The sequence below is a fragment of the Anolis carolinensis genome, chromosome 2 (genome assembly GCF_035594765.1).
Source record: "Anolis carolinensis isolate JA03-04 chromosome 2, rAnoCar3.1.pri, whole genome shotgun sequence".
Classification (NCBI taxonomy): Eukaryota; Metazoa; Chordata; class Lepidosauria; order Squamata; family Dactyloidae; genus Anolis; species Anolis carolinensis.
The window spans coordinates 77016628-77033829 of NC_085842.1; the positions used below are offsets into that span (position 1 = coordinate 77016628).

The 17202-nt window shown below is 39.2% G+C and overlaps 2 protein-coding genes across 7 annotated transcripts in view; one reads left to right on the plus strand and one right to left on the minus strand.

The window, feature by feature from the left end:
* Positions 1–1874, minus strand: part of ecm2 (extracellular matrix protein 2) — a 28188-nt gene extending 26314 nt beyond the window's left edge. For 2 of the 6 annotated variants that reach the window (XM_062970009.1, XM_062970008.1), the window contains exon 1: positions 1022–1223. The gene's annotated coding sequence lies outside the window, so the exon portion shown is untranslated. Of the gene's footprint in view, positions 1–1021; positions 1224–1455; positions 1650–1770 lie in introns of those variants that run through there. The other 4 variants (XM_008105183.3, XM_016991604.2, XM_003217658.3 and 1 more) reach the window with 4 other exon arrangements.
* The window catches only part of cenpp (centromere protein P), a 224474-nt gene that overhangs the window by 169178 nt on the left and 38094 nt on the right, over positions 1–17202 (plus strand). The gene's annotated exons all lie outside the window — the stretch shown is intronic.

Here is a 17202-nt window from a genome sequence, read left to right on the forward strand (position 1 = left end):
TGGCATTTAGAAACCTTTTATTGTTGCCAATTTTTGTGACCCCAGCATTGAGCTAAGGAAACTTCATTTGGGATCGGGACACACAGTTTAAGAAGCACTCATCTAAAGTACCTGGATAGACAGTACCTGAACAAGATAATAGTTGGAGCTAACAAGGCTCTTGTATCCTGAGAAATGTTATATTCACTACTTTGAAATCTGTATGACAAACAATAACAATTCCTCATTATGCTGTTGGGCATTAAATCATATCTGAGTCACAGAGAGGAATGTGATCTCCTGAGTCAAACCTTACTTTCTGCCCAGGAGAAAGGGATAGGATGAGCAAGAGTGACTGGTTGCCTAGTGAGAGTGAGATTTGTTCACTCTACCTTATCCAGGAAGTAACCTCTGACCTGGTCTATGTTGCACAAATATCCCCCACATCTGTGTGTATATATACACCAAATGCAATATTTGTGGAAACAGCATACTGTCCCAAGTACATAATACTGATTTTCCAGAAAGTCATTGGAAATGGATAAACATTCCAATTCTTTAATTTGAAGTCCTTAGTCTCTTATTTAGTATTGTCCCTGTTAAATCAATTTTCCTGTTCTAGTGGACTACTTTACAAAGAATAAAAGTCACTTCTTCATGACGTGTTCATGAATGGGGACCTGATTTTTTTAACAGTATGCCACAGTCTTTATTTATTTCATATCAGAAGTGAATTTAGCTACATAGTAATTCTGTACAGCATGAAGCTATCCTGATTAAAAATGAATCCTGCTCCCCAATACATTTTGTCACTATAACACTGATCTGTTGCTTCTGCTGTTCACAGTAATTAAAAATCAATCATACATTTAGCATTATTAGTATAATAAATTCTGCAAGTACATTTTACATATAGTCTCTAACATATATAAATATCATATTTTAAACTTATCACCACAACTGAGTTTGTACAATAGGTAAACACAAGAATTAGTCTATCATACATTAAGCAGTAAGTTAAAAAGTAAATGTAATATTTTACCTGGTAATCTAATCTAACAGTAGATTCTGCTTTGATGTCATTAATGTCCAGCTGCAAAAGAGAGAAATGTATGCAGGAGAATTATGCTGAAATGTGCTAGAAAACTTGTTAAGTCTGAAATAGTTCCTTTCCCTGGGGATAAGGCGCTGTTCGGTCCTGTGTGTAGCGATTCTGCTAATATAGCTATTGAGAATATGACAAACTTCACTCAGAAAAACTAGAAAGCAGCACAATGCTTAGGTCCTTGGGCTGACAAGGCACAGCTGGATGATTTCTTTACACAATATGCTTACATAAGTAAAAGAAAACAGGAGTGTTTTAATAAAAACTTGGGAATTATTTGCAGTCAGCTTAATCTTCATTTTCTTATAAACATTTCCCATATGTTTAGTATAAATTCACTGTAGGTTTACTGTATGTTAAAGGTTACATACCTAGCTAAGCTTTCAGAAAAAGGAATCCAAAAGTCATTATTTCCTTTCTTATTGACCAAGTTTGTCTGGTAGCACTTTATTTATCCTGATTCTCTCTCTATGCTGTAGGCTCCATGCAGGATTTAACAGCCTTTGTCTTTTTGAAGTGAAGGATTTAGTCGCAAATGAAATCTGTGCAGTTTGAATACAAAACGACTGCAGCATTTCAGTTTGTCTTCTTACACATGTGTAACAAGGACTTGAAATATGACACTCATGCATAGCTCTGCAGAAAATATGCTGGCTTGGTTACAAAAAAAGGAGAGTATACATTACCCACACGTTGTCTTTATGCCAGAGGGATGAAGTTTTTCATTGCCTGGCTTATGTTTCCATTGAGTGTCACAGTTTCATCATTCTATGGATTTGCTAAGTTTCACAGAAATGCTATATATAACAGAAAAAAGTTTTTGAGAACTCTCTTGTGTGAAGCCACACTGTTCAACTTGCTATAATAAATGTTTAGAACTTGAAAGGCAGTGACCTAGCAGGAAAAACATATTACCCCATAACTTTATGCAGTTTATGCTTCACTTTTGTTCTGTTTTATACAATCATTTATCCTTCATTCTAATTCTGTATTTGCTAGTTGCACACTCAAGGGTTAAATGAAGTTTATTTAACTAAGCAAACATCAACAAATGAAAAGATCGTTATTCTCCTATGATTAAATATAATTAAATTAAATATAATTAAATGCGTTAAAACAGCAAATGTGAATCATAGCAAAAGGAGCATGGCCTTTGTAGTGAGAAAGAGAAATCCATACATCTTTATACTAAGTTTCATATATTATAATATCTTTATGGTTCTATGCACACTAAAACTTTTATACACATGAATATCATTAATGTGTAACAAATATTCTCAGGCTGGCTGAAGGAACAATCCACACAAGTGGGTTATTCTTCACAAAAGTGATCAAAGCAAGAGATCCAAAATTCCAATTAAGTCTGTTTAGTCCCCACTCACTTTTGGTTCAGTTTTTCTGCCTGGTCAGTTGGTTATCTATATTCTCTTTCTATCTTTTGTTAGTTCTAAGGTAAAGGTAAAGGTTTCTCCTGACGTTAAGTCCAGTCGTGACCGACTCTGGGGGTTGGTGCTCATCTCCATTTCTAAGCCAAAGAGCCGGCGTTGTCCATAGACACCTCTAAGGTCATGTGGCCGACATGACTGCATGGAGCGCCGTTACCTTCCCGCCAGAGCGGTACCTATTGATCTACTCACATTTGCATGTTTTTGAACTGCTAGGTTGGCAGGAGCTGGGGCTAACAGCGGGCACTCATTCCGCTCCTGGGATTTGAACCTGGGACCTTTTGGTCCACAAGTTCAGCAGCTCAGCGCTTTAACACACTGTGCCACCAGGGGCCCCTTGTTAGTTCTAATAGGCATCAAATATCATTAGTCTATCCTCTTAAATGTTTTTTATTTACTTTATTTATACCCCGTCTTTCTCCCCGTGGGGACTCAAGGTAGCTAACAATCCCACACTTAGATAATAGTTTAAAAAGTACAGTACAAAAATTAAAAAACAATGAAATAATACAGTGTGAATTAAGGTAAAAAAACCCAGAGTAAAATATAATAAATACAGTTAAAATAGCATTTAAAAGTCACACACACACACCCCGAATCCCACCCACACGTCCCCAGCAGCATGCCCCTTATCCTTCTTCAAATGCCTGCTGGCAGAAGAAGATCTTGATCTCCCTGCGGAAAGCCAGCAGGGATGAGGCCCTCCTAGTCTCTCTAGGGAGGAGTACCACAGTCTGGGAGCAGCCATCAAAAAAGCCTTCTCCCGTGTTCCCATCAAATGCACTTGAGCGGGTGATGGGACAGAGAGAAGGCTGTCTTCAGTAGATTGTAGATGCCTACCAGGTTCATAGAAAGAGATACTGTCCTTCAGATAACCTGAACCAGAGCCATGTGGGGATTTTTAGGGCAAAACCAGCATTTTGAATTGTGCCCGGAAATGTGTTGGCAGCCAGTGGAGTTGCTTCAGCAGGGGAGTTGTATGCTCCCTGTAGCCAGCCCCAGCTAATAACCTGCCTGCTGCTCTTTGGACCAGATGAAGTTTCGAGCACTTTTCAAAGGCAGCCCCACATAGTGCGCATTACAGTAGTGCAACTGCATTGCAACCAAGACATGTGCTAGTATGGCCAGGTCCGGCTTCTCCAGGAACAGGGCAGCTGGCGCATAAGCTTTAATTATACAAAAGTTCTCCTGCTCACTGCTCATGCCTGGGCCTCTAGGTTCAGATCTGAATCCAGGAGTACTCCCAAACTGCAAACCTGCATTTTCAGAGCAAGTGAGACACCATCTAACACAGACTGGATTCCTATTCCCAGATATGTCTTTCGACTGATCAGGAGCACCTCTGTCTTGTCTGGATTCAGTTTCAATTTATTTCAAATAAGTTCTAAATGTAGTAATTGGAGCTTACAATATTTGATTTTTAAAAAGACAGAAAGGAAATTATCTTCCGTATTTTATTCCAAACTGAGAATTAGTACAAAAAGGTATTCAATATTTGCTGCAAATGAGAACTATCAAACATGTACCCCAAGAAATGTGTTTGATTGTCTTCACTGTGCCCAAATATAATGGAGAATGCAGACTACTTCTAGATTTTAAGTACTTTAATGGATTTGTGCAATATCAGAAATTCAAAACGGAAACCTTGCAGACTATATTAAAGAATTTGGGAGTGGGTGATGATCATCTATCAATATATTTAAAGGAGGCTTATTTACATATGCCAATGGATCCAAGTTGCAGAAAATTTCTAAGATTTTACTTCATCAGTCAACATTCCAGTTCAGAGCTTTATGGATTTGCATCAGCTGACAAGATATTTATTAAAGTGTTGGCTTGTGTAATAGCATATCTAATGCAGCAGGAAATGCATCTATTTCCCTATTTGGACAACATTCTAGTGACAACATTCCAGTTCAGAGCAAAAGCAAAGCAAAGTCAGAATGCTTGATGATGTTAAAATGCCATGATTTATTAATAATTTTCAAAAACACTCAAGTTTATTGACTCGTGTAGGTGCAGAAATAAACACAAAAACTTCTTTCAAATAAAAGAAATAGAAAATAAAAGTAACAGTAATAGAATTCCTTCAGGAAGGTAATCAGACTTGATCCATCTACTGCAGATATTGAGAATGTTAATATCAACATTGGGATCAGTTTCAAACATATTTTTAGGACCTCGCCAAAAGAAAATTTTAAGGAAGTATCATTACATTCTGACTACCAGACTAGGTAAAGGAAAAATTGAGATGGCAGATAACCAAGAAAGTGTTAGAAAAAGGCCTGATAGGACAATAATAGGGATGACATGTGCAAGCCTATTTGGATGAATAGTTGTAGCCAAACTATTCCAAGAAGAACAGTTAAAGTCAGAAAAAGAGCTAAGCATTACTCTGTTGCAAATGAGAACAGTGAGGTTTGCTTTGTTTCAGTTTGCTCCAATGACAGAACGTCACAGTGTCAGGTCAACACAGACACTATATCAATGAAAATGTTTCTTTTGAGCCAAAAAGGTTCACATTCTAGCTGCCTGATAAAAGAATCAGAAAAGATTTTGAGATGGTCCAAGGGAATTTGTTAACAATGGTTTATTTGAAAGGCTACTTGAATGAGAAAGCAGGTTTTCTAAGCAGGTACATGATCATGCCTCGAGAGTGGAGTCAGGTTTTCGAATTGTTAGAAGACTGTTGTATGGGTTTTCTGTAGATTTACAAGGACCTTGTAGTGATTTTTCTGTATATTTGCAGAGTACAGGGCTTCAAGGGAGTTTCAAGGGAGCAACCTCCGTGCCTCATGCTCTTGTCTGCTTTGGGAGATTGCTGTCCCCTTTACTCTTGTCTGCTTTGAGGAATATTGGGTTAGTTGATTTTGTGTGGTTTATATTTCTGGTATGTTTGGGTTCATGAAGAGAGAGAGGGAGAGAGTACAGTACGAAGAAAATCATGTTTCTGCCTCTTCGCTTTGTGCTTCCTTGCCACAACTTTGTGCTTTTGCCATTTTAAAGTACATTTTCTTATTTAAATACTTGTAACAAAAAATGGGAGGAGGAGATTTGGGGGGCCGGAACAAATTAATAGCATTTCAATGCATTTCAATTGGAAAAGTCACTTTGAGCTAAGAGCTCAGTCACGGAATGAATTCAACTCTTAAGTCAAGGTATCACTGTTCAAAGATTTATTTTGATAGATGAACATGTCAGTTGAGAAGGACATGATGCTCTTGTGATGACATGCCCTAAAAGTCTATGATATCATCATCATCATCATCATCATTTAAATTACTTATTAATCGCCCTCCATCCACGATGCTCTAGACGATTTACAAGATAAAATTGTAAAGGATAAAAATACATACATACAAATATTGATAAAAATTAAAATAGATTAAAAGCTCTAGTAAAGAGCCATGTCTTGAGTGCTAGGGTAAAAGGCCCTAACTCACGCATGGCTCTCATATAGAGCGGCAAGGCATTCCATAAGACAGGGGCAGAAACAGAAAAAGCTCTGTGCCTGGTCCTCTCCAAGTGCACTTCTCTAGGACTCGGTACATAGAGTAAGTCTCGTTGGGATGGTCGTTGTGACCTCCGATGATGGGAGAAGGAGAGACGGTCCCTAAGATACGATGGGCCCTGGCCGTAAAGAGTTTTAAAAGTCAGGACTAGCATTTTATATAGACCACGGTAATCAGTTGGAAGTCAATGCAGATGCTGCAGCACTGGTGTTATGTGGCATTTCATGAGTGTTCTTGTGAGTAGCCTGGCTGCCGCATTCTGAACAATACGGAGCTTCCGGGTCGTGGACATCGGAAGGCCAACATACAGGGCGTTGCAATAGTCCAGCCTAGATGTGACCGTGGCATGGATGACTGTTGCCAGAGCCTCATCAGATAGATAGGGTGCCAATTGCCTCGCTTGTCGTAGGTGGAAAAAGACCTGTTTGCTGGCAGCAGCAACCTGAGCTTCCATTGTCAGCTGCGAATCTAAAACGACACCCAGGCTCTTAACGGAAGGCGAAGGAGATAGGGCAGCACCATCGAAGGTGGGTAGCAAGTGGGTCAGACCAGTCGAGTGGCCATGCCAGAGAATCTCAGTCTTCGCCGGGTTCACCTTCAATCTACTAGCACGTAGCCAGTTCGACAGAGCCTCCAGACATAAGGTGAAATTGTCTGGTATTGACGTTGCTCCAGGCTCCAAGCGCAGAAGGAGTTGGGTGTCATCTGCATATTGATAGCAATCTAGGCCAAAACTCCGAGCCAAACTAGCAAGGGGTCTAACGTAGATGTTGAAGAGAAGAGGGGAGAGAATTGCACCTTGGGGTACCCCACATAGGAGGGGAGATCTGTCAGAGACTTGACCCATATACTCCACGCATTGGCTCCGGTTTCGCAGAAATGAGTTGAACCAATTGAGGGCCTGACCGCGAACTCCGGACATGGCGAGACGGTGAATCATTAGATCGTAGTCAACGGTGTCAAACGCTGCGGTAAGGTCGAGAAGTACCAGTAGCGCTGATCCGCCGCTATCAGACTGGCGACGAAGTTCATCTGTAATGGCAACCAGGACTGTCTCCGTCCCATGGCCAGGGCGGAAGCCTGACTGGAAAGGGTCCAGGCCGGCTGTATCCCCCAGAAATTGTTGCAATTGTCCCAGTACAGCCCGCTCTATCATCTTACCCAAGAATGGGAGGTTGGAGACAGGACGATAGTTGGCAAGGATCATGGGATCCAAGCTAGGCTTCTTTAGCAAGGGACGAACTCTTGCCTCTTTTAGGTTGTCCGGGAAGACCCCTGTTCAAGAGAGCCATTGATGATATTACTCAATGGATCGAGTAGACCTTCCAGGCAGCTCTTCACCAGCCAGGAGGGACACGGATCAAGGGAACAGGTGGTTGGTTTTGCAGCAGCTAGGATTCTAGCGACATCTTCCTTGTCAAGCGGAGTAAATTGGTCAAAGATAGGCCCACTAAGCGGCCACAAAGTCTCAAGCTCACTTAAGGTATCAACTGTAGGGAGCAGTTCCTGCCGAAGCACGGTGATTTTATCAGTGAAAAACTTCTGGAATGCCTCTGCTGTAAGAGCCGTGGTTGCTGGGTTTTGGACTAAGGGAGCCGGATTGGTCAAAGCATGAACGATTTTGAATACTTGAGCTGGGCGTGATCTAGCAGAGGCTATTAAGGAGGAATTGTAAGATTTTTTAGCATCCTTGATGGCTGATTCGTAGGACCTGCGAAAAGCCTTGAAAGCGGACAGTGACACCTCGTCGGGTTTCCGTCGCCACCGATGATACACTTTTCCCCCTACCCTGTTTCCCCAAAAATAAGACAGTGTCTTATATTAATTTTTGCTCTGAAAGATGCGCTAGATCTTATTTTCAGGGGATGTCTTATTTTTCCATGAAGAAGAATTCACATTTATTGTTGAACCAAAAAAATGAACATTTATTATATACAGTTCAGTAGTTGTCATCAAAAACCAGCATGACCAGACGAACTGTGAATCCTATCAAGAATGTCTTGTTACTACCACTATTTCCATGTACAACAATCTATGGTACGTACATTTATCGATCCTGCATGCTCTGGTGTTCTGTTCAGCGGGCATGCTTCCAAACAAAAATTTTGCTAGGTGTTACTTTCAGGGGAGGACTTATATTTAGCAATTCAACAAAACCTCTACTAGGTCTTATTTTCAGGGGATGTCTTATTTTCGGGGAAATAGGGTTTGTTGATATTACAAACAGTCCTTAAGAAAATAAGGTAGCAGAGAATTCAAGTTGCATGGGAGGCCATATTGACCTCGCAGGCCATGGCTTCCTCTTCTGAAGAGTATGACAGTGAACAAACCAATTTGCTATTCAAATCCTCAATGGTTACAGCTGACTGTTTGGAGATAGAGCAGAGGAGAGGGGCCTTTTGCAGCAAAGAGTTGGTAAACAAACAAAGAAAATTGGCATCAAGTAGACAATCAACTCCATGCATTTATGATAGCACATGGAAAGCTTTTCAGAAATGGTGCTCTGAGAATTCAGTAACACCTTGCAATACACAAGTGAATAAAGTTTTAATCTTTCTTCAAGATGGTATTTCAGAAGGGTTGAGACCTAGCATACTTAAATGAAAGATAGTTAACTGTAGAAGAAAAGACTTGTTCAGCACACCAGCATGTAAAGAGGTTTCATGTGTACATGGGTCCATTTTACTGCATTTATTACATGTCATATGTTTAAAACATACCCTTACCTGTTTTTATCCACCATTGTACCCAAGTCCATTGTCATAGTTTACTTTTCTCTTAATCCTCACACTTCATGCATGCATCACTTTCCCAAAGAACATTAGATGGAAATGCAAGATAAAACTCATAGCGACTCCATTGATTGACTGGTTTAATGACTTTGAAGTAAGGGGCTTCCCAGTAATTTGAATGTCTATTTATGACCAAGTAGTCAAGATACTACTCAACATGACATTCACTCAGCAAATGCCTGCATTTAGTAAAAATATTATGTTACTCTTATATAAATAAAAGAAGTTACGCTGTGTCCCTAGGTCCAGGAAAATGTGTCTTTTAGCCAAACCAATTTGGCATTTCAGGTATTATTGTAAATATGTTTAAATTTGCTATAGGGTAACATGAGTCTCCTTGTAGAGAGAAAAAAAGTGGGGTATAAACATTATAATAATCACCATGTTTTCAGAACTGTCCCACTGAGGTCTACTTTTAGACTTCAGTATGTAGTGAACATGAAATTATTATTTTCATCCATCCTACTATTTGTTCTACTTGTTTTATAGTAATTGCCAAATGGGAAAGGTATTCAAAATGATCTAGTGCTTACTGTTGAAATGTTTTCCTGGTATTTTGAATAAAAATATGTTTGTTTGTTTTATTTCTGGGCATAGGAAAAAGGAGCATCTAAGTGTACTTTCAGCTACTGACCAATTTTATGGAAACTTAGTCCAGCCCCGAAACAGTATAGTAGATGAATGTGAGCAGTCCCTGAGACCAATCCCCATCCTGTCTCAAGACCAGTCACAACTATTTTCCTCAAATAACTGAGGCGGGGAAGAAATTGTGCGAATCCGGCCTCCTATCTCATGGGAAGCAATCTGCAAGGAGAGGGGAAGTACTCTTGCCATTCTTCCATATAGCAATTTCTGTGTCTGCTACAAATTCAGTATAATCTAGGCCACCTATTGCTCTTATCTCAAGCCAAGTAAACTTACCTATTTGTATTGCTGTTATGTGCCTCCACGTCATTTCCAACAAATTAACTTCTCAAAGTTTGGAGGCTAACGGATCTTTTCCAATTTTTCTGATGTATCCATAGGCCTGCATGTCATGCTAATGTTTGGGAAACACAGCCACAGTTGCAATCATACTTCCTGAGTCCCCCTTTGGGGTTGAGAAGGGTGGGGTATAAGTACAGTAAATAAACAAATAAAGAGACAGATATGTCCAGATATTGACAGTTTCTGGAATTTTATTTCATTCCTTTCCCCCAGATCTTAATAGGAAGCAGAGGCATGTGCTGCCGATACTAAGTGGGTTAGTAGGAATTATCATTAACAGATGAAAGCTAATTCAGCCTCAAGTTAGAACAAGATCATGGTTTTATATATACATACAAACACACAATGTTTAAATACAATAGGACAAGAAGTTTCTTGTTGTAAAATAATCCATTCCTCTGTAGCGGGACTACAAACCCAAAAGCAATTGGAAGTTTGTAAGAGTCAGCAAAATGCACAAATAAGAAGTAGCTTGGCACAGGAAACTACATATGAAACCTAGAGGAATTACATTCTTTTGTTTAATGAGTGGTCTCTAAACCTTTACAACAAAATATATAGAAGAGTTGTAGGGTGGCGGAGGGGGGAGTACTCTGTGATATTAGAAACAGATGTTCTAAATGCAAATGTTCAGAGAACATGAATGTGACTCTCAAAGCCTTCAAGATGCAAAGCTGTATCTCTATGTAAAATACATTTAGGACTGTCTATATTAAAATAACATTTTCAAAACTCATTAAATAAACAATCTTATTAAAATTAATTTTAAAACCTATTTAATATATCTAGGTAAGAGTCTAACAACCCCATTGAAAGATGTGACTGTCACAACCAATTAAACCCAAAATTCTGTCTAACGTGGTCTTTGAAAAGAGAGTCAACTAAGACTGCCATGTGAGAAAGTGTGGAAACAAAATATTTCTTCCTGCAGATATAGATGTTGCTTTCTTCTTCACCAAACCTATCCGCTGTGAGGCCAAGAGAAAGCACACCTCAAAGATCACGAAACATTCTGAAACATATGTAGGCTCATATTGAGAGTTATAGGCTTTCAGGTTTGTTTGTTTGTTTGTTTGTTTAATGTATTTCGTTTCTCTGTATGAGATCCAAGACAGCTTACAATAATTTAAAAAGAATAAAGTTAAAACATTAAAGGTTGAGATGAAATTAAAAGAGAGATTAACAAGCTGGAAAGTGTCCAGAGGATGGCAACTAAAATGATCAAAGATCTGGAGACCATGCCCTATGAGGAGTGTCTTAAAGAGCTGGTATGTTTAGCCTGTGGAAGAGAAGGTTGAGTAGAGACATGATGGCCATTACAGGAAAGAAGATTCTGCCTTAACATTAGGAAGAACTTCCTGACTGTAAGAGCTGTTCAGCAATGGAACTCTCTGCCTCTGAGTGTGGTGGAAGCTTCTTCCTTGGAAGGTTTTAAACAGAGGTATCTGTATGGGGTACTTTGAATGTGCTTTTCCTATGTGGGGGGGGGGGGTTAGACTAGATGGCCCATGTGGGCTCTTCCAGCTCTATTATTCTATGATTCCAAATTGATATTTTTAAAACATCAACCTCATAGTTCAAAATATTTAAAATATATAATAAAAAATAAAACTAGCAAACTAATTGTGCATGCCTAAATAAAAATGCTTTCACTAGCTGGCAAAAAGAGCAGGGAGGAGGTCTGGTGGTCTTCCCATAGAACAAAGTTCTGCAGTCTGGGAGCAGCCATAGGGAAGGCTTCTTCTCTAGCTGCACTTTTAAAGTTGGTGGAACTGAGAAAAAGCCGCCCCCCCCCCCCCGCCCTCCTTGTGCAACGTCCTCCCACCAACTATACAACACAGGTTGCACAGCTCTATTCCTGATCCACATGGTCAATTGATGGGCTGCAGGAGTGTACTTCATTGCCATTCACCTGGAAGCAAAGGAGCAACCTCTCATCCTTCTGGCTCCTATGTATACTGGAAAAACTTTACATTCCACCAATATCTAGTAAGTCCTCAACCTTGATTTCCAGACTGCCTGGTTAAAAAAACAAGTTTGCTCAGTAAAGGAAATGTTAATAAAGCTAACAAAGGTATTGTGGGATCTAGAGGAATGTCCTGGTCATTCTTTTAGACCATTTGTTGTTGTTGCCTTTTTAAAGCCCTAAGTTATTCAAGTCCAGGCTATTTGGACACCTTGTACAAACCTGCCCAGGCCCTGAGATCTTCAGGAAAGACCCTTGTCTCAGTCCCACCTCCATCTCAAGCTCAATTGATTGGAACGGGAGAGCGAGCCTTCCATCTTGGTGGCTGCCTCTCAACTCTGGAACTCCCTGCCCAGAGAAGCCAGAATGGCCCCCTCCCTGCCGTCCTTCCGGGGGCAGGTTAAAGCCTTTTTATTCAGACTGGCTTTTAAAGAAGAATGCTATTAAGATTGTCAGGGGCTGCTGTGATTTTATATGCTTTTAATGACGTTTAATACTTGTATATTTGTATATTTTAAGTTGTACCGCAATACTTTTAGTTGTGAGCCGCTTTGAGTCAGTAAGGAGAGAAAAAGTGGGATAATAATAATAATAATAATAATAATAATAATAATAATAATAATGTAAGTCCCACAGTTGCCTCAGTAGTTGTATTTGTAGATTGAGATGATCTCTGAAAAATGAAAAATAGAATAGATAAAATGATCAATTTTGTTGGTCCAGTAATAATATTTTTCACTTTGATTATGTGTTCCAAAGCTCTGAGGTAATGGTGCATGAGTTCTGGCTCCAAAGTCTTTAGGGTTGGTGTAATGCCAAACCTTACTACATTAAGAAAATGTTTGTTCTGCAGATATGCTGGGTTTTTTTTTTTACTCTTTTCCATTTTTTAAAACCCATCCTCAGTTAAAAGTCTTATTCCATCCAAGGTTTTCATGAATAAACTTCATGAAGAAGAGAGCATTGGAGAAAGGTAGCAAATTTCAATATGATGTTTGTTACTTCTAAATAATATTAACACTGGACTATGAAACTATATGTGAGAGGCAAGAATGGGGAAACTTTTGAACACACTGACATAATATCAAGTATTCTCCTGTACTAAGACTGGAAGAGAAAGTTATTCAGGGCTTTCCCCCTAGAATCAGAATAATAGAGTTAGTAGAGACTGTGTGGGCCATCCAGTCCAATTCCCTGCCATGCAGGAAAAGCACATTTAAAGTACTCTTCACAGATGGCCATCCAGCCTCTGTTTAAAAGCCTCCCAAGAAGGAGACTTCCTCCTTTGGTTGTAATCACAAGTAGTTTTACATCAGGCCCAGGCTTGTGTCTCAGAGCTTTAAAAACCTATATTTATATTTCTTCTATTTGTGATTTTGAATTGTTCGTTCTGGTTCTACATAAGTGCAAACAACTAGTTAGTCATGCATGTCTACAAAGCTGTAAAAACCCTGCTTTAGAGATAGATGTGCCTCATACTTGCATCTTGGCACAAGTGCAGTCATAAGATCACTCCGGCAATGCACTTGCATAGGAATATTCTATATCCACTGTACTACGTTGTGAACAAGGGGCGGTAAAATATCCAATATCTCTTCTGGATAAGCATGGTCAGAGAAAGGTGAACCATTTATGCCAAGCATCTGCACAAGTTCTTCCTTGGCTATAGTAAACAATAATGTATTATAGTAGTATATTCGTTTTGTAATTATAGTATAGAATAACAAGTGGGGAAAGTGGGAAGAGGAATTTAGGAACACATTTAAGAATACCTGATCTATTTTACCATGAAATGTCATGGATATTTATCAAGCTCTTCAGGTGCCCTTATATTGTGATATTACAGCCACAGGTTTTAAAGCATAGTCACACAGTTGTGGGAGTGAGGTAGAGTATAATAGGTTACAAAATATGTAAATTTGGACCCTTGCTTTTGCTGCTATGTCCAGACTGAGATGATTTTTTAAAATCACAATTTACCACACAGACTCAGTCATTTGGAACAAGATGCTTTCCATAGTCTCCAAAGAACACCAAGAAGCTGTGGAGAAGGACTATGTGGTTGTTGTTTTTTTAAATAAAAGTAACAATAATGAAATTTCTTTGTCTGAACACTGGACTTGCTTCAACTTAACACAGTATATCAGACAACATTCATCTAAGTCAAACTTCCTTCAGAATTCCCTAGTTTGCAGATGTTGTATGTATCTTTTGTACTGTTTCTGAACTCATGCTGTCTATAATCTTCCAACTTCAAAGCATTCTGTTAGTGTGCCAAAATTCTCATGCACAATTGTTTGAAGCCTCTTACATCCCCTCCAAAAATTATGTGTTTTGTATTATTTGTTCAATACTAGTTTTAGATGATGCACTAGCTTCTTAACATGGGTAACTCTCATTAGAACAGAGCTGCCATTTTCTCTAAGCTTTTTTCCAAAGAAGCTAAAAATGATGCAATAATAGGAAGGCAGCCAAGGTTACCAATCCAATGAAAGTCAATAAAATCTTTTGTCAAAGGTCATTCAGTTCCTGGACTCCAGCCCTTAGTTTGATCATAGAATCATAGAATAGTAGAGTTGGAAGAGACCAACCCGCTGCCAAGAAGCAGGAAATCGCATTCAAAGCACCCCCGACAGATGGCCATCCAGCCTCTGCTTAAAAGCCTCCAAATAAGGTTTCTGATTGTCCCTATTTACACAAATCTGTTAGCAACAACTTGCAGTGTTTAAGTAAACTCTGCAGAGCATGCTTCAGATGTACTTCATAAAAAGGAAAATCACCCTTGGAAATGCTGATTTTTATCAATAAATGTTTGATTTTTATACATGGTTTATATACCTATATACCCAGGTCACGTAAACATTTCTCAGGTGGAAAGGGGTCACGAGCGGAAAAAGGTTAAGAAGTCCTGACCTATACGATCTATCACTTGACTTAAACTAACATGTGACCTCTTCACATGACCCTTTTGGGCAGTGCCGTTTCTCCAGCAGTCGCCAGCAAAAGGGAAGGCACACAGGGCGGCTCGTAGCGCCCCACATGCCCTCCATCCTTCCCCCATCATATAGTGAGGATGGTACAGGGTGCTTTGGCACCCTGTCCCCATCATACGGCGAAAAGGGGGGGAAAGTGCGGGTCGCTCCATTGAAGCGACCCAAGATACATTTTCTTCCTCATAATGGTGGAGGAAGTGCCTTTCTTTGCTTCTCTTCCACTTTGGGAGGAATGTGGGCGGGGCCTGTCATGCATCATGTGATGGCATACGGCAGGCCCTGTTCTTCCCGCAAATTATGATGGTATTAAAATGGTATGAAACTAATGTAATTATATAGTACAGATAAACCTTTTAGAGACATATAGATCAATTTAATGACATTTATCCATGACTAATGTTATCATTATGTCAGGTATGAAGTTTGGATCAAACACAGTGATAGTCAGTGTTTAGCCAGCAACTCTTACCACAAAATCCTGAAAAGTGGCTACATTTTAAGTGAACCTCAATAGCTTGAGTCCTATAAATATTTTTATATGACTGAACACATGCAATAAAGGTTCAGTTGGACTGTTGAACATCACAGTTCAAATTTATATAACAGTGGCTAACAGCATATTGAGTACAAAAAGACTCAATGTGTTAATCTGGCAATGAAATTTGGATGTTAGGCAAGGAACGAGGTAAAGTCTAGGTCAAAAACATCTGTTAGAGAACAGATACAATGAGTATTCATTCTCCAGGTCAAACAAGGAGGAAACATAGGCTTCCTGACCGAAAGGAAGAATGAAAGTTAAGTAATGGAAAAAAATTGTTGTATTTGTATTTTTGCCCTTTTCCTAAGGAACTCCTGACCATTTCCCCTCCAGACCAAGAATTACTTAACTCCGGAGATGAAACTAACAGGCTATTCTCTAGGACTTGCTATCCTTTTTGATACTCTCAGATAACTCTTGGTTTAGATACTTGATCCGCCAGTAAGCAAAATGCTGAGACTATGCTTATTATACTTCTTCAAATTATTTCTTCTTTCTTCTTTTTAACGTTGTTGCATTTCTAGTTTTTTTTTCATAAGCTGCTAAAAAAACTTCCACTTTCTTTTAGTACTATAATATGTTGTAAGCAAATAATGTGTTGTAAGTACTTCTTCACGCCATTCAACTATTCTACCAGATAACTAGATGAAGAGATAATTATTTTGCCAACAAGTCTTAAAAACAGAGAAGAAACCAAAATATTGGACTTCTGTCATCCTTTGTACATACCCAGCCTAAAAACATATGCTACTTCTGAATTCACACACAAAAAAGAAAGGCTAATTTAAAGGGAAAGGAAAATGACTCATTTTAATATACTCTCCATCCATTTTAATAGACCACATCAGGAAGAAATTTACTTTAGAACTGCAATCTCTATTAGACAGCTTTGTATTCTGACATCATCCTCCCCAAGTTATAACACAACACCAAGCCAACCGTTCATATTGTATTCTCATTGACTGGTGCTTAGGTCAAAAATACCTTTCTTGCCTATTGGCTTTAAAATAATATTATATAAATACAAATGAGATCAGAACAAGGCTGCTATTATAACCTTCTGAAATTAAATCTTGCTGTATTTTATAAGTTCAGTGTATACATTCAGATACTTTTCCAATGGCAGAGACATAGTGCATATTAAGTTCCGTTCTTCCTAATACGACACAAGGAGATCACATTGGGACATTCCATTTCTTTGCTCCGGAGTAAACCCTTCCACCTGTACAGATAGACTGGCAGCTGTCAGATGCGACAATAGGTTTTCCACAGACACAATATTGCAGTGTCATCATTATATCAGTGGGATACCTGAGCCAAGAACATATAGCATCTAACTGGGAAAAGTAGAAAACCTCCTCAACCTGCATTCTGAGGCAGATGTACATTGTACAGAGACAGATGCCACTCATTATCAAGGTTACAAACTATTTAGGACTTTAGGTATCATCACTAACTCCTTGAACTCAGACCAAAAGCTTACTGGCAGCCATTGTCATTTCTTTTCAAATCACTGTAAATATTTTCTACATCCTTTTCCTGACAGCAATGTAGCAAGAGCAAACTGATGTAGAGAATGCTGCAGTAGTATAGAAGGGACTGCCCAGAAATGGTTATAGTTGATGTTCCGTCCCCCAGAGGCTTGGTTTGCATTTTTTCATAGTTGCAGGAATAGCACCTCTTTGCATTACTTCCAGGGCTGTTGCAGATTCTGCAGCAACTTGATAATTTAGCCATTAGCAGAGTTTGTAGCCTGTTTGCAAAGCTTTGCTGCTGGCAGCCTGCAAATGTATCTTATTGTTCTGGAGACCGCCCCTTTTCCTGGGGAAAGAAGGCTCCATTTTGAGAAGCCTCTTGCCTTCTAGACTGAAGAAGAATCAACTTA